Source organism: Trichosurus vulpecula, chromosome 5, assembly GCF_011100635.1.
Source record: "Trichosurus vulpecula isolate mTriVul1 chromosome 5, mTriVul1.pri, whole genome shotgun sequence".
Classification (NCBI taxonomy): Eukaryota; Metazoa; Chordata; class Mammalia; order Diprotodontia; family Phalangeridae; genus Trichosurus; species Trichosurus vulpecula.
Window position 1 is genome coordinate 36,844,642 of NC_050577.1, and position 22,072 is coordinate 36,866,713.

A 22,072-nucleotide genomic window follows, 5' to 3' on the forward strand; every position below is an offset into this window, starting at 1 on the left:
TGTATCTATAAATCTTTGTTCCACATGAATTGTTCAGTCCTTGGTTACAAGGTATTCCTGTCACATAGAAGAAACTGAGACACAGAGAAATGAAGTCATTTGTCTAAGACTACAAAGATAGCAAGTGTCAGAGCTGAGAACCTAAATCAATCAGTCACTAAACATTTATTAAATTCTTACTAAGTATCAGGCACTGTGCTAAGCGCCGGAGAAACAGAGTAAGGCAAAGGACCGAGCCTTTCTCAAAGAGCTCACGGTGTGATGGGGGAGACACCATGCAAACAATTATGTACAAACAAGATGTCCAAAGGATAACTTGAAAACAGTCAACAGAGGGAATGTGTTAGCATTCGGGCGGATCTGTAAAGGCTTCTTATAGAAGGTAAGAATTTATCTAGGACTTGAGGGAAGCCAAGGAAGTCAGGAGTCTGGGATGATGAGGTGGAGCATTCCAGGCATGGGGAAATGCCTGGATCAGGAGATGGGAGTGTCTTGTGTGAGGAATGGAAGGGGGTCAGTGGCACCGAATAAGAAGACTAGAAAGGTGTGTGTGTGTGTGTGTGTGTGTGTGTGTGTGTGTGTGTGTGTGTAGGGATAGGTTATGAAGGGCTTTTAACACTAAACAGAGTATTCTCTCTTTGATCCTATAAATGATTGGGAGCTACTGGAGTTTATCGAATGGGAGTGGGGTTACACGGTCAGACCTGCACTTCAGAAAGATCAGTCTGACAGCTGAGTGGAGAATGGTTTATAGCAGAGAGACACTTGAGGCAGGAGAACCAACAAATAGGCTATTTCAATAGTCCCAGCATGAGGTCAGGAGGTTCTGAAGGGCTATGGTGGTAGTATAAGAGGAGAGAAGGGGACATACAAGAGAGATGTTGTGAAGAAAAAATCAATAGGACTTGACAACAGATTGGGTGTGTGTATGGTGGGGGGGGGGGAGGGAGAGAGAGAGAGAGCTTTAAGATGACACCTAGGTTTTAAGCCTGTGTGAGTGGAAGGATAGTGGTACCATCAACTGTAATAAAGAAGTAAGGAAGAGGGGAGTATTTGGCAGAAAAAGACAATGAATTCAATATTTTTGGCCATTTGGACACACTGAGTTTAAGATGTCTATGTGACATCCATTTTGAAATCCCAATAGACAGTTGGATGGAAGTTGAAAAAGGGCTTAGGGCTGGACATGCAGTTTTGAAAATCATCAACACAGAGGTGGTAATTGGTTCTATGGGATCCAATGAGATCACCTAGTGAAATAGTATAGAGGTTAAAGAAAAGATACAGGACAGAGATGTGGGGGAGACCCACTGTTACCTAGCATAACCTGCTTATAAAAGGGGGCAACAGTCAGATACGTAGGAGGAGAACTAGGAGAGAAGAGTTTCATGATAACCTCAAGAGAAGACAGTATCAAGGAGAAGACGGTGATCAACAGTGTCAAAGAATGCAGAGAGGTTGAGAAGGTTGAAGATGGAGAAAAGGCTATTAGATCTAGCAATTAAAAGACCACAAGTAACTTTGGAAAGAGCAGTTTTGATCGAACAATGAGGTTGTAATCCAGACTATAGAGAGTTAAAAAGAGAATGAGAAGAAAGGAAGTGGAGGGGTGGATTGCAAGAACCCGTAACAAGGAGCTTAGCTAGCCATAAAAGGGAAATGAGATATAAGAGGATAGTTATCGGGGATTAGTGTATCAAATGAGGATTTTTCCAAAACCGGGAAGACATAGGAATATCTGTATAGACAGGGAGAGACTGAAGATTAGTGAGAGAGTCAGGATGACATAGGCAGCATTAGAGTGGGCAATCTGACACCTCCCTTTGCCCCATACACATCTGGACAATTTGCATGTCTCTATATCCTTCCCCCACTCCCCCCGCCCCAAGTTGCCAATTGTCTTGACCTTTGTCTTCCCACTGGTCTCCAATGACTCTGGAGGAGAGAATGAGGCTGATGACTTTGCACAGCCCTCCCTCATCTAAATCCAGTCCTCTTGCAAGTCAAGACATCACCCTCCCAATGTCACTGGTCCTCTTAAAGACCGAAGGACAGACAATTCCCAACCAATCTCTTCTCTATGTGCTCTCTTTTAACAGTTGTATAGCCCCGTCAAGAGGCAGCACAGAGAAGCGGATATGGAACTGGGCTTCATGTTGGAGGATCTGGCCAATTAACCTCTCTGAGCCTCCATTTCCACCTCTTTAAAATCAAAGGGTTACACTGGATGACCTCCAAGGTCTCTTCTACCCAGAAATCTATAATCTTCTGATTATTGACTGATTATCTTCCTCACATGCATCAATTTATTTACCAGTTGGGTTTTATCAACCTATACCTGATTTGTACTCCCCATCCTGCCAGACGTGTTGAATGCTGTGGTTTTCAATGGCTCCCGCTAGGTTGATTTCCTGCTCAGTAGCTTTTCTAACATCCCATTTAATAGTAATAAGGATTGGGCTTGAATTATGCATTGGCCTTAATAGTTTTGGGTCTTAATACTCCTCTCCCCTCCAATAATGATAATAATAATAATAATAATAATGATAAAGACTTTAAAGTTTGCAAAGCCCCTTACAATATTATCTTAGTTGATCCTCACAACCTTGGGGGGTGGGTGCTGTTGTTATCCCTATTTTACAGATAAGGAAACTGAGGCAGACAGAGGTTAAGTGACTTGCCTCGGGTCACACAGCTAATATCTGAAGCAGAACTCAATTTTAAAAATGAGAAAACTGAGACCCAGAGCACTTAAATGAGTTGCTCAAGGTTAAGTGAGCTGCTGCAGAGTTGGGAGTCAAATCCAGGTCAAACTGGCTTTGGTCAAATTCAACGTTCTCACTCCTAGGGGGAAAAGTGGAGGGAGATTACAAAGACTGAATTAATAGGACTCAGTAATCCGATGGATATGAAAAGTGAGGAAGAAGTTGGAGTTAAGTGGAAGGGACTGACTACCTCAAGAGCTAGTGAGCCACTGGGTCTTCGAGAAAAGGGTGGATAACGACTTTGGGGGCACATTATAGAGGAGAATTTGATTCTGGTAGGAGTTAAACTAGACGACCTCAGAGTTTCCTTTTGATTGTGAAACTCTGATTCTGAATCTATGTTAATGCTGTGTTTCTAAATGTAAGAAACTGTCATGTGAGAAAGGGAAGCAGGATAAAGGTGTAGAGGCAGGCCTGATTCAGGCCAGGTCCTTGTAAGTTTAGATTCAGTGTTGGGCTGAAATGAAATAAGATACTCATATGTCATTCAACAGTTAACAAAAAGATATTCACTTAGACATTGCATAAAAAGGATATTCAGCCAGGATCCTGCTTCAGGGTACTTAGCTTGGTGGATGTGTACTCCCCTTCCCCTTTTGTCCCCATATGGAAGCTGGTCTGGTTAGTAAAGACAGGGGATGGTGACATCTGTTAAGTCTGAAAGGTCATCACTCCAGATGGGAGTCTTGGGTGACCAGGAAGCCATGTGATCATGGCCAGAGGCCACCAGGAAGCTGTGTTAAAGGAAGTACTCAGCAAAGAACTCAAAACAGGAGGTAAACTCCACTGACCAATCAAGCCCAGGGGATAGCACTGTCACCTTTCAGGGGAAAAAACAAAATAGTTTAACACTAGAGGGAGGGAGGGAGGGAGGGAGGGAAAGGGAAACCTGGAAAACATTGGTCCTATCACAAGAGAAAAGTAATATATACAGTTTCGATTACAGTTCAAGTTAACAAGCAGGCCTTTATCAAGTGCTTACTTTGTGCCAGGTGTTACCCAAAGAAAGGCAAAAACCTCATATTCTAACTGGGGAGACAACATGAAAATAACTATGTATGTATAAGATACATGCTGTATAAATGGAAGGTAATTCTACAAGAAAGGAACTAGGAAGGAAGCCCTGCTATAAAAGGTAGGAATTGAGTTGAGTCTTGATGGAAACCAGGATGCAGAGGTGAAGAGGAAGAACAATCTGGGCATAGGCACAGAGTCAGGAGATGAAGTGTTGTGTGTACTGTGTGAAAGACTAGCAAGAAGTCTACAATAACAGATCATGCAGTATATGTGCAGGGGAGGAAAGTGAAGACAGGAAAAGAAGGAAGGGGGCCAGGTTATGAAGGAGTTTAAATACCAAATTGAAGATTTTATATTTGATCCCAGACACAATAGGAAGCCACTGGAGTTTTCTGAATTGGGGAGTAACCTGCACTTTAGGAAGATCAATTTGGAAGTTGATTGAAGGATGGACTGCAGTAGGGAGAGACTTAAGGCAAGGAGATCAATCAATCAGAAGACTATTGAAATAGTCCATTCAGTAGTTTAGTGGACCTAAAATACTGCTGCTGCTACTAAACAGTTACCATTTATATTGTCTTTTTAGATTTGAAGACCATTGTGAAGACCGCAACTATGTGTGTATATATACATATATGTACATATATATGTACATATATATAATATATATATATATATGTAGTCTGATTTGTTCTAGGTTGGTGGCTGTGTGACTAGAGAGATGGGGACATATGGGAAAGATGCAAAAAAAAAGAAGCAATAACATTTGACAACAGATTGGCATATGGCGTGACTGTGAGTGAAAAGCTGAGGATGACACCAAGGTTGTGAGTGACTGGGGGGAAGGAAGTGTCCTAGACAGTAACAGGAAATACCAGAAGAAAGCAGGGCTTAGGCCTGGGGGGTGGGGGGGGTACATCATAGTGTTTTGCACAGGTTGTTTTGAGAAACCCACAGGATATCTAGTTCAAGATATTCAAACCACAGGGGGACCAGAGCTAAGAAGACTGATTGGGGCTGGATCTATAGCTTTGGGAATCATCTCCATAGAGATGATAATTGAAACCATGCAAGCTGATGAGACTACCAAGGGAAAAAGAAAAAAGGAAAAGAAGACAGTACAGGATAAAGCCTTGGGGGATACCTGAAGTTAGCAGGTGTGACCTGGATGAAGAACCAACAAAGAAGTAGTCACACTGGTAGTAGGAGATCGGGGAGAGAGACTGTCCAGGAAGAAACATTATCAACAATGTCACATGCTACACAGAAGTCACTCAAGAAGGGTAAAGACTGAGAAAGAGCCAATAAGTTTGGCAAATAAGAGATCATTGGCCACTTTGAAGAGGGCTCTGTCTTCTCTCTCTTTCTCTCTCTCTGACAGGAATGAGGGCAAAGGAGATAGAGTGTGATGACCTTTCCTTCTTCACTTAAATTTTGCTCTGGCCTTTGAGCTTTTTGGCATGCCAAACAAAAAGGATCATGATGCCAAAGTGAGTCTTGGTGACCCAATCTGCACGTGGCTCAAATAGGATTTGTGGTAGGGTGGGGGTGGGAGGAGGGCAGCATGCTCAACATGTTTTTGGATGCAGGCTCACAATAAGGGATTTAATGAGAGTTGAAAAGAAATTTGACAACCCTGATAAATAGTTGTCTGAGATCCAGGGCCTTCAGTCTGCACTAGAAGAAAAGATCAGACAAGTACTGAAAAGAGTAGAACATTTTCACCTAGGGCATTCTGCTGATTTTTATTGTTTGCCTGGCTAGGCTTGGTGGCTCTGACTCAGCTGTGCATAGGAGTTAAGCTTGTAAATTATTAAGAACAGTAGTGAACTCTTAACCATAATATACTAGATTAAAACAATGACACAGTTTTGAATCAAAATAAAAAGTTCTAAAATGTATAAATACAAACCATGAATGGTATTATTATCTAAGTAATCTATTTCATTAATGCCAAGAAAAGACATACTTGGAGAAATGTTTTAATAAAAAAATACTCAGAGAAATTAGGCGTGAGCTATATATCATGAAAGACAAGATATGTAGAGTGTCTGCTGTTCATCTGTTACTTTTTCTCCTCACAAACAACATGCTCTTGAATTTTCTGCAGATATCACATGCCAGCAGCTGATTTCTACTAACTAGGTGGCTGGAGAACTTTTCTTACTCATTGTTCCAAAATCCTGATGGCCCCTGTGGGAGTTCTTCCTAGCACACTGGCACATGCTTAAAAAGCCTTGGCTTGGGCCATTGTACTCATTTCTCCTCACTTCTGGAGGCTCCTTAGCAATTTTTGTCCGCTGGGTATTACCTAATGCTGCATAAATCAATTCCCAATTAACTGCCTCCAGTTACTTGCATTGAAGATTACCCTGAGGAGTTGCTACCTTCTCTTCTCCACTTGGGTCTGGGGGTACTTTCCAGCCCCTTGCTTGGGCCTGAGCTGTTGCCATTCCTTCATTCTCTCCTTATGATGAAGTACCTTCCAGTAGGTGACATTTTCTGGCCACCCATTGGGTTCTGACATATTTATTCTGCAGTCTCCTTATTTACACCAACCAATAGCCCAGCGTGCTTCAGCAGCCACAGTCCAATTCTACCTCCAAGGCCCATCGTAGAAGAAATTGTCAAGTTTGATTTTGGTAACTTCTCAGCATCGTTTTTTTCTCTTCAGGGATGCTTGTCACTATCCTTTCTTCCCCCATCAAAAACAATTCTTAAGAAAGAATTTGGTCAATTTATTCACATTAAGTTATAAATGATTATTACGGCTTGACCAAAAGTATTTCATATTTATGCTTCAACATGTAAAAGACTAAATTATGGAAGATCTTTGAGAAATGCTGTGATTAAAAACAATTCTTCAATCTGTGACCAATCTGATGCTTGCCCTTCCCTAAGTTAGCCAGACCAGGCCTTGGATGACAGACATCAACAGAACTGTCCTCAAGATCTTTCCAGCTTGGAATCATGTGCAAGTCTTTCACTCCAATGACTCAGCCTTTGAGAATCCAAGACTCTCTCTGCACTAAGGATGGGGCATCAGGGGAAGGTGTTAGTCAAGGACTTTCACATTTCTAGGGGACATTTTTTATTTAAGCTAAAGGATTCAATCTTTAAGGGAAAAAAATCACTCAGCCATGTGAAGATTTGGGAATACAAATACTTTCAGGAAGCTTTTCAAACCACCGGCTGTCTATTTCACATGTGTGCCTACCAGGGCTTCAAAACAACACCCAGTGGACCAGCCTCTTACCTAAAAGGAAGCGCATAGTAAAGTGGAATGTTGAATTTGGTGCTAAGGACCTGGGACCTAAGGACTTAGCTCTTCTTCTTACTACCTATGTGGTCTTGGTCGGTCAAGTTTGCTGTTGGCGAGTCATTTTTCAGTCTTGTCCTTTTGGGTCTATTATTTTATCTGTAAAATGAAGGAGGTTGGGCTATTTTGCCATTGCTGTTGAGTTGTTTTGAGTTGCTTCTGACTCTTTGTGACTCCATCTGAGGTCGTCTTGGCAGAGATACTGGAGTGGTTTGCCACGTCCTTCTCCAGCTCATTTTACAGATAAGGAAACTGAGGCAAAATGGGTTAAGTGACTTGTCCAGGGTCATACAGCTAGTAAACTGTCTGAGGCTAGATTTGAACTCAGGTCTTCCGACTCCACTCAAAGGTCCCTTCTAGCTCTTAATCTATGAAATTGGTCATTAGTTTGTCACCTTTTGTTATCTGTACAAACACTTCTAGTGATGATCAATGTTGACTGCACTAATATTAACACCTGCCATGTTAAAGGGTATCTAAGAGAGAGCCATCAGGATAGTGAGGAATCCGGAAACAGTGTCAAACTATATCATTTTCATGGTTGAGGATGCTTAACATCAAGTAGGGACAAGGAGAATATAAGACAGAAACAGACATAAATACACACACACATATAAATATAAAAAAGAAGTAGAAGTCTTCAAGGTTCAAAGGCTGTCATGTAAAAAAGGGCAGTGTTATTTTATGTGGCTCCAGAAAGCAGAACTATGCCCAGTGGAAGGAAGATTTCAGCTCAGCCTAAGGAGGAACTTTGTAACGCACGATTACTCAAATTGTGTTTCACAGAACACTTGTGTGAGTAGAGACACCATGAAAAAAATGTCAGTGTTAGCTTTATTTTCCCCTCTAAAATAGTAAGTCACATATGATTCATTTCCTCTATCTTCCTTACTGGGTTATTTGACTTTTATCTTTGCAAACTTCCTCTTTAAAAACTACCAAGTCAACAAGTACTTAGTTACTTACCACATGCCTGCCAGGCACTGTACAAAACACTAGGGATACACACAAAGACAGGGTCTGTCCTCAGGGAGCTCATGTTTTCATGGGAAACACTATGTACATACAGGAGCAACTAGGCGGTGTCATCGTGCATAGAGTCTTGAGTCAGGAATAAGGAAGACTCATCTTCCTGAGTTCAAGTGTGATCTCAGACACTAGTTGTGTGACCCTGAACGAGTCACCTAACCGTGCTTGCCCCAGTTTCCTGAGGATCATAACAGCATCTGCTTCCCAGAGTTTAAAATGCTTATTCCCTCCCTCTCATACTCAGGTCCCTTCTAGATATAGGATCCTGCCAGGTGATCTTCAGAATCTTCCCAAGACAATTCAAATGGAAGCAATTCGGTGTCCTGGCGTGGTGCTGGTAGACTGTCCAGGTTTCACAGGCATACAACAGTGAGTTTAGCACCACAGCTCTGTAGACCTTCAGGTTGTTAGTCAGTTTAACACCTCTTCTCTCCTATACTTTCCTTCAGAGCCTCCCAAACACTGAGCTAGCTCTGGCAACCTCATTTTCAATGTGCACATCCCTGGAAAATATACTACCAAGGTAAGTGACCTTATCCACAGCATGCAGAACTTCTCCGTTTGCTGTAACCAATGGTTCCATATATGGATGGTGTGGTGATGGCTGATGGAACACCTGTGTTTTCTTGGTGTTAATTCTTAGGCCAAAATTGTCACCAGCAGCAGAGAACTGATCCATACTTCTTTTCATCTCAGCTTCAGAGTCTGCACTGAGTGCACAATCACCTGCAAACAGAAAATCATGCACCAACACTTCCTCCACTTTGGTCTTGGCTTGTAGCCTTTTCAATTTTAAGGATTTACCACCAGTGCAGTAGCTGACTTTGATGCTATATACATCTTCATTGAAAGCATTTGACAACATGGCTGAAAACATTGTGCTAAAAAGCATGGGAGCAAGCACATAGCCTTGTTTCACTCCATTGGTGACTGGGAAGGCAGGAGAGCATTGCCCATTCTCTAGAACCCAGGCCAGCATGCCATCATGGAATTGATGGACAATGCTGATGAACTCTGGGCAACCAAATTTTGACAACTTTCCGTAAGCCCTCACGACTAACAGGATCAAAGGCCTCGGTCATATCTACAAATGTATACAGACCTTTGTTTTGCTCCTGGCATTTCTCCTGGAGTTGTCAGGCAGCAAACACCACATGGACCGTTCCTTGGTCCTTTCTAAAGCCACATTGGCTCTCAGGTGGATGACCACCTTCCAGGTGGAGGACTCTGGCAAGCAATGACTAAGAGAGAGACACCCCCCCCCCCCCCGCCCCACCACTGGCACAGGACAATCTATTTCCTTTACCTTTATAGAGATGGACAGTGGAGGCATCCTTGAACTACTGGGGGATAACTTCCTCTTGCCACATAACCTGGAAAATTTCAGTCAGCTTTTGTATGAGCAATGGACCCCTTACCTTGTAAATCCCAGCTGGAACAGAATCAGCACCAGGTGCTTTACCACACAAAGGAACCTATGAATCATCTATAAGGCCCTTGCTGTTGGCAAAATGAACTCATCAGTACCTACGTGGCAGGTACTATGTAGCACTTGCTATTAAGCGAAGTTGGGGCCAGTTGGTCAATGAACATTTATTAAGCTCCTGTTACGTGCCAGGCAGTATGCTAAGTGCTGGGGATACAAGAAAAAAAGGCAAAAGCATGGTCCCTGCTCTCCAGGAATCTAATGGGGGGACAACTTGCAAGTATCTATGTACTAACGGCAGTAGAATTAAGGGGAATGGGAAAGGCTTCTTGTAGAAGGTGGTGAGGGGGGCGGGAGGGCGTTCCTGGCAGGGGGCACAGCCAGGTAAAATGCCCCCAGGCGGGGTAAGAGCGTCCAGGCACAAGCCAGGTTTGCAGTCTCTGGAACAAGCATTGGAGCTACAGAGACTACTGTTATTTTGGAAATAGGGCTTAACTGACCACTTGACCTCAACAAGGAAACACCTGGGAAGCACGCGACCTCCAAATTTCTGTATTTGGGAACGGGACCCACGCCCTCGCGGGTCCCGGAAGCCCTGCGCGGGAAATGAGTCGCTCCTTGCAGTGCGCATGCGTGACGGAGGAAGCAGGCGGGGGCGGAGTGGACACTCCGGTGTCTCCGCCTTCTCCTCGTCGTGACTCCGCCCCCAGCTCCACCGAGAGGCCGGGCCCTGCAGCGAGGGTGTGCGCACGCAGTCTTCCGCGCCCTCCAAGGATGGTGGTGAAGCGTGGTAGGCGGGGCGTGTGAGCTGTCGGGGGCGGGGTCGGGGGCGGGAGGAGGTGGAGGCGCGAGCGTGGTCACGTGCCCGCCGCCGCCACTTCCCCCCTCCAGCCCCCTCCTCCCTGTTCTCTTTCAGGTCGGGCCGGGCCGGGCGGGTTCCTCTGGCGCCCAAGAGAGAGGAGGGGAGGAGGAGGAGGAGGAGGAGGAGGAGGAGGAGGATAGCGGGGAGCGTGAGCGTCCGCTGCCCAGGTAAAGCCAAGGACCGGGGCACTGCAGGGCCCCCGCCGCCCCCTCCCCGCTCACAGACGGCACGCCTCAGCCCCAGAACACAGTGAAAGTGCCCCCACAGCCCGGCCCGGCGTGGGCGTGCGTGCGTGGGTGACACGCTCCGCAGGGCGCCCGAGGCCTGAGCCAGAGCCCTGGCGGGGGTCAGGGAGGGCCCCGAGGGGGCTGCTAGCGAGGGGGTGGGGCGCGAGGGCCCGGGACGTGCGTGAGCGCGTGTGGGTGACCCACTTACGCCGGGGGGAGGGGGCCGCTCCTGGATGTCAGGTGCTCGGGAGCGCGCGGCGCGTGCGTGGCCTGCCCCGCGGCCCCGTGCCCTGGGCGGGCGGGGGGAGGGGAGCCGCCTGCCGTGGAGAGGCCGGGACGGGAATCCCGGAACCTCCCGCGCCCCCGGGATTGAGCTTCCATCGCGACTCCCTCACGTGCGTCGGGTCCTCCTTTAAAGTTAAGCCAAGTTCTCATCCGTGAGGTTTTCCTGGATAAACAGTACCTAGGAAAGCGTTGATTTCTCCCGGGTCATCAGCGGGGGAAGCAATCAATGGACCTTGTGGCTTCCAGCCCTGACATCCCCCTGCTCAACCCGGGCCAGCCATTTAAAGTCTTTAAAACCCTCTTTAAAACGAAAGGGTTTTACTAGATGGACATTCAGATTACATTCAGATGTAACCGAACAGCTTCAGTTTTATCAAATGTAAAATAGAGTTAATATCATCTACCTCCTCACAGGCTTGTCGTGAGCATCAAAGAGGGATTTTACGTAAAGCACTCAAGTGAGACAATGTATCCAAGTAATAAGCACTGACCGCATAGAGCTCTGTTCCTGGAGTTTGGAAGACCTGGATTCGAAAGTTGCCTCATACACTTTCAGCCTGTTAACTCGTCTATAAAATTGGGAATAATATATATGGCACCCACATCATAGGGTTATTGTGAGGATCAAATTAAGTGCAAAGAATGAAATGCTGGTGCACTTAGAGTCTACGTAAAGCATAAGTAAAATATACGAATTTTTAATGGATGACCGTAATTAAAGGTCACTTCTAGCTTTACTTCTATGGCTCTATGTGTTTGCAAACGGTGTTGCTTTGTAGAAGGGGATGTACCAAAACATAATTTTATGCTTTTTCACATTAAGCTTACAACTAAGTGCCAATCAAAACGAACACATTCCATTTTACTTAAGCAGTGTTGCTCTCCTAGCTCCCTTCTCAGTGTTGTCCTCCCTCCTTAGAAAGTAACCTCAATGAGGGCAGACACTTTTTTTCTTATTTGTATCCCCATAATAAGGGCTTACTAATTCCTTCCTTCCCTCCCTTCTTCATTTCCCTCCCCCCATTACCTCCCAGAACATGAACAGGCCTTTGCCAACCGTAAGGCATTATATAAATGCTGGCTGCTATTATTAAAGTTGGAAGGTTAGAAATAATTGTGATATCGAAAGCTAGTTCTAAGAACATTTTAAATAACGATTGCTAACATATATCTTAGTGTGCCAGGCACTTTACAGTTATTATCTTATTTGATCTTTGCAACAATCCTGGGAGGTAGGTGCTCTTATCCCCATTTTACAGATGGGAAACAGAGGCAAATAGGTTAAATGACTTGCTCAGGGTCATACAGCTAATACATGTCTGAGGCTGGATTTAAACTCTGGTGTGCCAGGATGTAGGCCCAGCACTCTGTCCGCTGTGCCAGCTGTCACCATCCTTGAAATACTGTTCCCCAAGATAAAAAGGCATGAATAGGATGGATTGTGCACTGAAGGGAGTGTGCCACTGATAATCCCAGATACCCTGAAGGATTCATGACCTAGACATCCTTTTGGATGTTGGTTATTTTGTCTTCCGTGATGATCATTTTTCTTACTTTAATAACTATATAACTAAATTCTAATGTGGAAATACAACAGTGAGGTAGTTGTGTTAATAATTACAGTAATACTGGGAAATATCTTTGAACAAAGTCTGGCTGAGTTGGTGGGGCTGAGGCTAGTCATTGAAGAGGAGGTCACTTGTAAATGCTTGGTCCTGGGGCCTGAGGGGAGGAGTCCCATTGCCTGGACTATGAGCTTGGTCACCTGGTAGAAGAGGTTGCCAGGCCTGTGCTTTTGGCTTCTGTCACTAGATGGGAAGTATCTTGGGAGAGGGGAAAGACTGTACCTCCTGTGAGCTGAGAAGCTCCCCACTAAAGAAGAGAAAGGAAGGAGGGAATTCGTCTTGGAACATCTATGCCATTTCTTCATCTATGCCTGAAATTTCTAAGGTTTGTTGTTGAATCGCACCTTCATTTATAGAGGCATTACTATATATAAAAGTGTTCAAAAAATGAAGCCATAATTAAGGTGTATATTCCTTCTAATTGGAAGTATTACTTCCACAAATTAATGGTAATCATAATTTTTCACATGTCTGTAAGCTATTTTAGGGACAGAATTGATGAAGTTTTTATACAGATAAACTATTTGTACTTTTTGTGTTATAGATACATTTTATGTACATTCTTTGTTTTTCTTTATCTTGCCATTATTATATTGTTAGGTTTTTAATATTTTAATGATAATTGTAAGCAGTATCTTTGAGTCACATTGCTCTTATAGTTTTCATAGAAGAGATGAAAAATAATGCTCTTGAACTCTAGTATGGTTCAGAGTTATCAGTCTTAGGGTGGCTTGAATCCTCATTTCATATGGTAATTAAGCAAAAGTGGGAGAATAGGAAGAGGAAGATTAACTATATTTTAAATTTAGAATTTGTCATTTTCCCCCCTCATTTCCTTCCCAAGCAAAAACGAAGAAATGAAACTATACTTGGCATTTTGCACTTAGTAGATGTCTGAAGCGTCGAGTGAAATTTACAAAACTTTTTCCTGTTAGCCAGATTATTTTTATTTTTATGCTGCAGTGGCAGAGGTAAAGGCATTTTCTCGATCTTTTATCTCTTTCAGCAGGTACTGCTATTCCTTTAATCACTCCCCTAACAATTGTTTACAATTAAATGAAATTCATCATATAAAATGTCATAACATATACACCCTCTGAGTCTCCTGGTCCGTTCACTTCCATTTATTTTTCCTCTTATATTGTCATAGTTAGTGTATATATACTCTGTTCTGCTGGTCCCATTATTTCCATAAAGGTTCCCCCCTGCCATTTTCTAGTCTTAATTGTATTCTAGTATTCTGTTACGTGAAGTGTCCTTTATTTTCTAAAAATAATTTTTACTCAATTTATTGGGTACCAAATCATCTGTGACTGCCAAAAGAAAAAAAGACTACCAAAATATTATTCACTTCTTTTCTTACCTATTTTCTTCTTCATTTATTCTACTTTTTTTAACTTTTTAGAGAAGTCTAGATAAAGGCAACAATAATTAATGATAGATGGAAAGTTCCTTGAGGGCAGAACTCATCACATCAAAATTTTTCATTGCCCTCAGTACCAGCACAGTTGCCAAATTGATCAGTATTGATGGAATGGTGAATAGCAGAAAAATAAATTCTGATAAGGTCTTTCAGATATCAAGCATATATATTTTTGGTTATTATTCAGAAAACCTAAGAACATTCAACCAGAATTCTCTGCAGCCCAAGTTTTCTTTAGGGTTCACCAAAGGTTCTCTGAAAATATTTCAGGCCAACATTTTTTTTCCTTTTTCAGTTCAGCTCAACTTCTCTCAAAACATGCCTGCTATCAGTATGACCTTATGGTGGGGACTCCAGTATACAAATATCAACAAGACAAATACTTTGCTTTCATACCGCCTTTTCGTGTCCTGTAGGGATTTCGAATTCAACATGTCCAAAGTGGAATTCATTATCTTCTTTGTTAAACTTGCTGTTCCTCCAAACTTCCCTATTTCTCCTCAGGCCACTGCATTCTTCCAGTCACCCAAATATACAACCTCATTACCTTCAACTTTTCTTTATCTCGTCCCCTTAACCTCATGTCTATTCAGTTACTCAGTCTTGTCACTTCTTGTCCTTGCTGTAATCCATCCTTCACACAACTGTCAAAATAACTTCCACAGGTCTGACTGCTCAACAATATTCAGCATTCCCTTTTGCATCTAGGATAACGTTTAACCTCATCTTGGTAATTAAAGTCCTTCATGGTCTGGCTTTACCTTATAGTCCTAGACTTATTTCACATGAGTTCCTTTCATGTATTCTTTGTTCCAGCCAAAACTGGCTTGCTGTTTGCTGAACTTGGCATTCCATCTCCTGCCTCCTTCAGTCTGTCCTTCACACCTGGACTGCCTCCCTTCCTCAGTGCTCCCTTTTACAATCCTTAGCTTCCCTTCAAGGCTCAGCTTGGGCGCCAGGTGATCCCATGTAAAGCCTTTCCTGTTATTTTAGTTTAAATGATATATGAAAAAAGCAAAATATTTTCTGAGTAGATAGTATTCACTGGTCTTGTGTTTTCTAATGGTTGACTGTGGCTTTTCACAATGAGATGTGGCATTCAAATGTTTGGTATTGTTAATAAAAACAAAGTAAAACAAAGGCCAGAGTAGACCATGAAGCTGTAAAATAGTTAACCAATTTCTGAACATGATCTATTCCCAGAACTGTTTTAAAGTCTTAATAAAAGTTATAAGTATTCAAGGAAAGACTGGATGGATAGTGGTGTGTTGTAGTGTAAAAACTCTGGATGTGAAATCAGACAACTTAGGTTTGAATTCTTTCTGTGCTGTATACTACCTCTGTGACCATTAGTAAGTTAACCTGGGCTTCTGTTTCCTCCTCTGTTAAATGAGAGGAGGGCAGAATTGGACTAGATGAACTCTAAAGATCTAACTCTATGATTCCCTGACCTCTTTATTGGGAATGCAATGACGGGCAATGCATTGTTTGGTCAGTCTTTTATGATTCTTGAGATTCTATGATTCTGTCACTACCTAGATTTGAAGATTTTTTTTCCTTCAAAAAACCAAACCTTGGGTGACTGGAAAATTTAACCATGCTAGAGGTTTTAAGGATATTTGTTACTTACAGCTTTCTGGTAGACAATATATTTTTTTTCTGAAGGGTTCTGTCTTTTTTTTTTTTACTTCTAGTGAAAGATAATTTCATAAGACTAGTATTATCAGTGGATGACAATCTGTCCTGAGAAAGCAGAGTCAATATCTGGTAATAATTTAATCACTTTATGTCTGCCAAATGAAAGATGGATTCCCTATAGATGTTGAGGTCCTCCACATGCTCTTGTTTGTAGATGACAGTGTACTAATCACATTAGGCCCTGGGACATTATAGAGACTGCCAAATGAGATTTATAGTCACTCAAAAGAGAAACAACCAAGAAGATGAAGAATGTCTTTTGTCCAGTTGGATGGACAACCCACAGAGCTACTTCATTAGTACTTACAACTTGGATAGACATTATGGATGGACAAATAGCTATGCCTAGGATTGAATTGAAGGAGGAGAGTGATATGAGTTGCTTCTAGGAAATTGTGCAGTATTTTAATGACACCAAGTTTCTCTTTGAAACAAAAGCCCAGTTTTAAATAAATGTTATGTAATACCAGTCTCCAAAGATTTAACTCTTACATCACTCAAAAGGCATTGGAGAAGTGAGTAACAAACATGAATAAACTTCAGCATATTAACCAGTGAATAATTTTTATTAAATTAAATTTTATATATCAATTTGCCAAAATTCAGCTTCTTTCCTTCTCACTTTCTTCTGCCCTGAATTGAAAAAGAAAAACAAAGCCCTTGTAACAGTTAGGCAAAAGAAATTCTCATAATAGCCATGTCTGTGTACCTCTCCCTTATGTACCTGATGTTGTGCACTGCACTCTGAGAGAAATGATTATTTTTCTCTTATATTAGTAGCCATTTACTATTGAAGAGATCCTGGATTTTTTCCCTTCCCATTTTCTTATTCTCTATTAGGTCAAAATAGCCCCTGAAGAATAGGATTGATAATGAGATTGTACTTAACTGTTCTCTTCCATCTTGTTCAGACCCCCACCCAACTAAGAAAGTTTAGATCTGGCCAAAAGGTAAAGAAATTTTAGAGGTGAAATCTTGCCCATTGTGGTCTAGTCAGATAGGTCTGAATAAAAAGTGGACCCCTTTTGTCTAAATCACCCTAGGTGAGGGTGGTCTGAGTGATCAGAGTCACAGCGTCCAGCCCCTCATTAGAATAGGACCCCCTTTCATTATAATATTCATTCTCTTTAATTGTTAACCAATCAGAGTTGTGTTGAGAACACCCCCTCTTCCAAGGGCATATAAATGGCAAGAAGCCATCGTGATCCCTCTTTGATTCATGCGACACTGCCAAATGACCATTCTTTTATTAATTACTCACTAGCCATAATTAATAAAATGATTACTCAGAAATTACGTTTCTTGAACTTTTTATGTGTCACAGCTGTTAAGTCCATCACCTCTTTGTCAATGGATAGTGTGTTTTTCATGAGTTCTCTGGAATCATGGTTGGTCATTGCATTGATGAGAGTTCTTAAGCCTTTGAAAGATGCATGATTTTTACAAGCCAGTGAATAATTTTGTTGATGCAGTGTAAATATCTTCACAGAGATGCATGTCAGAAAAAGGAGGTGGGCTGGTAATGTTGTGAGTTTAAGGAATAATTGGTGAACAGTCTGTACATTCTGTCAGCATCCACACAATGTGAAAGGATCTAGAGGAAGGGTTCCACTATATTTGATAGACTCCCCTCCAGAAAATTTATGGGAGTTCATGGTCAAGACATTGTAGTTGGAAAAAGAATTGGGTTGTGATCTTTCTGTTGGAGAATGTACACCTGTTGATTAATTCACAGATCCATCAAGTTATCTTAGTGTTACCTCATTTATCTTATAGAGTAGGAAAATTGTTTAGCATATGAAATGTAATTATGGAAGAGACTTCACTTAATCATATAAGCAACGTATAATTTCATAACATAAAATATATGTATTTTATTGTTGCACATACTGAGAATTCTCATTATAATGTGAGAAGGCCAAACAATTTGGGGAATTGGGAGGAAACTGTGATTTGGTCTTTGCAACAGTATCTTCTGCTTAAATAGATCATTGATCTCCTCAATTTGGGAGTTCATTCCTTCAGTGTGAGCTGTGACCCATCCATGACTGCCTATCCAATGTGACCCTCATTCATACCTTCCCCTAAGTTTGCCACAGAAAGTGCTGGAAGGCCTTCTTTATTTTCTCCTGAAATTGTAGGGGTACCAGCAGAGTGCCCATTGGTACCAACAAATGTCCATTTACCATCCATCGCCTTCACCATTCAAACAAGCAGCCTGTCTTCCTGTTCTGTGATTCCTTGATAACATTTTTATTGTTATTCTTCAAAGGTCCTTGTTGGTTATATGTTGCAGCCTGCTCACAATCACCTTGTGTCTTTCCATGGCCTTTTGTGTAACATTCACTTTTAATTCTTTGGAATCTATTGTTTCCCCACATTTTGCTGCCATATCACATCAGATAGAATGATAGTGGAGCAGCTAGGTGGTATAATGGGTAACAGGTAGGACCTGGAGTCAGAAAGATTCATCTTCCTGAGTTCAAACCTGGCCTCAGACTAGCTGAGTGACCCTGGGCAACTCACTTAACTGAGGCAAATCACTGGTTTCCTCATCTGTGAAATGAACTGGAGAAGGAAATGGCAAACCGCTCTAGTATCTCTGCCAAGAAAACCCTAAATGGGGTCATGAAGAGTTGGACACGACTGAAACAAGCGAACAACAGCAACAACAAGAACAAGAATGATGGTCTTAGAAAGACAGGCCTTTGCTTTGTGGGAATTTGGATTCCTTAAAGAAGCTTTGCAGTTTTCTGAAGGCAGTCTTCTCCGCCCTCATGTTTAACTCTGAGATCAGCTTTGATATTCCATCAGGATTGTCTGTCTGTAACAGCGGGCACCCTGGCACACCTAGGATGGCCTGTTAGCATAGGTTCTTTGATCTGCTTTTCTTAAAGGAAAGGCAACTTAAAGGGGGTCAACAATCTTCCTTTAATTACATTCACTAGTTCAGGGGAAAGGTCAGCACCCTGAACGTGGAGAAAATACAAGGAGAGAAATTGGCACAAAGATCAACAGACAGGGCTCCAACTGTCTGAACAAGGTAATCTACATATACCACCAGATGGGGGAGGAGCACCAGTATATTTGAGTAGTTGGGGGGGTCCTAATAAATGGCTACTCAAAGTCCCATCCAGCAAATCAAAAGATCCTTCTCATGAGCAAGCCCCCAAGGCAAAATACCAACCTCAGAATATATAGGTATACACTTCTCAGAGCCAGAAGGCACTCAGTACCTAATTAGCTTAGTGCCAAAAGGTGTGAAAGCCTCACCCTAAGCAAGCTCCTCCTTAGGCAAGTTCCTCCTCCAGTGGGCTCTATGTGACTTAGGCTGTATCACAGCTGTGGTTGGACACGTGGTCACATAGGCCTATTAATGGACAGGGAAGATCTTCCTATTCCATTAATGTTACACTATCCCAGATGCACATTCTGGTGGACAGATTCTATAGGTTTGTCTATCCCAGTGCATTTTGTAATCTGGACAGATGTACTCCAGACATTTGTTTTTTTACTGTGAAAACTGGAGAGTATACTAGTGCCATGTCAGGAAACAGAATTGCTTCCATTTGAATTGTCTTAGTAAGATTCAGAAGATCACCTGGCAAGATAAGATACTTTTCTCAAACAAGATACCTTTCTCAAGCTAAACTGCCAGGCATTCAAACTCTACTGCAGAGAATGCATCTCTGATGGGCTGGCCACATTGTTGAGTATTTTACAGAGAACTCACGCAAGGCAAGCACTCACATACTGGTCTGAAGAAGCGGCACAAGGACACTCTCAAGGTCTTTCTGAAGAACTTTGGAATCAGTTGTGTGACATGGGACACACTGGCAAAGGAATGTCAGCATCAAAGAATGTGCTGTGCTCTATGAGAAAAGCAAAATTGCAGTAGCTCAAAAGAAACATGAGATGTGCAAACTTAGAAACATCTCCACCCCAAAAGTTTATATGGGCTATTTGTGTCCTACCCGTGGTAGAGCCTTCTGAGCTCATGTTGGTCTGATTAGCCACAGACGGACACACTGTACTTTGACTCCAATATAGTGATGTCATTTGGTTCTCTTGGAGAAGGAAGAACAATAAACCAGCTAACCAAACCAACGGACTTTCTTGTGTGGATGGTCAGGCCAGGCCCTTTTAAATGATTTCAGGTCTCTTCTAGGAGGCTCTGCAATATTCTGAGGTTTGATGTAATCAGCACAAAGCAACCCTGAAACAGGAGTATCTGGAGGACCTCATCATCCACTGGGAGAGGTTCTCTCTTCCACCTGAACTCTGTGCTGGTTTTCCTTTGTCACAGCGATGATTGAATATCCTTGGAGAACATACATACATCTCGTTGCTTTATGCTTTGTGTGATGTTTATGATGAGAAGGTCTAACAGCAGGGTTAGTTGTATCTTTCAAGGAATCTTAAATGATCTTAATGTATGAATGGAAGACTATTGAAAAGGTGCCTGTAAGGTGATGTTTTGCTCTATGCTTTTCCATAACCAACAAACAGTAAGCCTGGTGTGATCTTCTATTCTCTATCTCTTTCCATTTTGAAATGATTAAGACACGCTCAATTTCTTGTCTCATTGTGACCTCAAGGTGATCCTTGCTTATCAAAGTCTATATACACCATTGAAACATAAACTCAGTCTTAGGTTCTACCATGCTGGAAAGGCTTTACATATGCCTTTGGCACAGACATAGGCTGTTTTCCAAGGACACATCTAGCACGTATGGAGGGGTACGTCAATGGGGGCTAACTCCTTGATGAATTTTTAAACATGGCAACCATTTTCGGGGGCACTAGGTGGTACAGTGGATAGAATACTGGGCCTGGAGTCGGGAAGATCTGAGTTCAGATGTGGACTCAGACACTAGCTGTGTGACTGTGGTCAGGTTGCTTACCCTTATTTGCCTCAGGTCTTCATCTTCAGTATCTTTGCCAAGAAAACCCCATGTACAGAAGTCTATGGGGTCATGTAGAGTTGGACACGACTGAATGACTGAACAAGACAAGACAAAACCATCTGATGACAGCAGTGATGATGATGATGATGATGAAGAAGAACTTGAAAGCTTTGGAGTAAGACTTTTCAAAAACATTAACACAAATTCTTAAACTAGGAGAGATGTTTGTTATACCATATCAATATACTTAGTGCAGTTGCAAGTCGAAATGGAATAGAAGCTTAAAGTGATACAGGATCATTGAAGAAGGTGATATTTAGAGGACTAGAATAGCACTTGTGAAGCCTTTTAACCACTAATTAATTTTGTAAAAAGATAGCTTTGTTATATTACACATTAATAAGTCATTATGCTTTTGTTAAGTATCCACAGTGTTTTACTGCCAGTGGGATTCAAAGAACAAAGTCTCTAACCTCAAGGAACTTACATTCTGCTAGGGAGGGTGTAATTTATTAACAGATAATACTGTATGTTCTGAATAAATGCCACATGATCATGGGAGCATTGAACTTTTCTTTTTTTTTTTTTTTGTTTGACTGAAGATAAATTTTTTCTTTTCTTTTCTTTTCTTTTTTTAATTGTACAAAAATAGTTTTATTTTTCAACATTCACTTTTATAATATTTTGAGTTCTAAATTTTCCCCCTCCTTATCTTCCCCCCTCCCCAAGATGGCATGCAATCTGATATAGGCCATACATGTATAGTCATATTAAACATATTCCCACATTAGTTATGTTGTGAAAGAAGAATCAGAACAAAAGGAAAAACAGGAAGAAAATAAAACCCAAAAAAGAGAACATAGTCTGCTTTGATCTGCATTCAGAATCCATAGTTCTTTCTCTGAATGTGGATAGCATTTCCATCATGAGTCTTTTGGAATTGTCTTAGATTGTTGCATTGCTGAGAAGAGCTAAGTATCAAAGTCAGTCATCTCACGTCGTTGTTGTTACTGTGTACAGTGTTCTCCTGGGTCTGCTCGCTTCACTCAGCAACAGTTCATCCAAGTCTTTTCAGGTTTTTTGAAGTCTGCCTACTCATCATTTCTTATGAAATAGTAGTATTCCATTACGTTCATATACCACAACTTGTTCAGCCATTCCCCAATTGATGGGCATCCTGTCAATTTCCAATTCTTTACCACCACAAAAAGAGCTGTTATAAATATTTTTGTACATGTGGGGAGCATTGAACTTTTCAACTGAGGGAATTGGGAAAGTCTTCTTGAAGGAGGTGCACCTGAGCTGAGCCTCAAAAGGAAGTAGAGGAAAGGAATTCCAGGCTTGAGTGACTACTTATACAAAGACAGAGGCTAGAAGTGGAATTTCATATATGGTTAAGAGCAGATGGATCAATTTTGTTGGGGCCTGGGAGGATAATCAGTATGGAAGATAGGCTGAAGCCGTATTGTGAAAGCTTTCTATGTTTATT

General features: G+C 42.0%; 1 protein-coding gene across 5 annotated transcripts in view; it reads left to right on the forward strand.

The window, feature by feature from the left end:
• Positions 1–10,553: 10,553 nt before the first annotated feature.
• The window catches only part of TBC1D5 (TBC1 domain family member 5), a 635,464-nt gene continuing 623,945 nt past the window's right edge, over positions 10,554–22,072 (forward strand). For 4 of the 5 annotated variants that reach the window (XM_036758382.1, XM_036758384.1, XM_036758381.1 and 1 more), the window contains exon 1: positions 10,555–10,585. The gene's annotated coding sequence lies outside the window, so the exon portion shown is untranslated. Of the gene's footprint in view, positions 10,586–22,072 lie in introns of all 5 variants that reach the window. The other variant, XM_036758387.1, reaches the window with a different exon arrangement.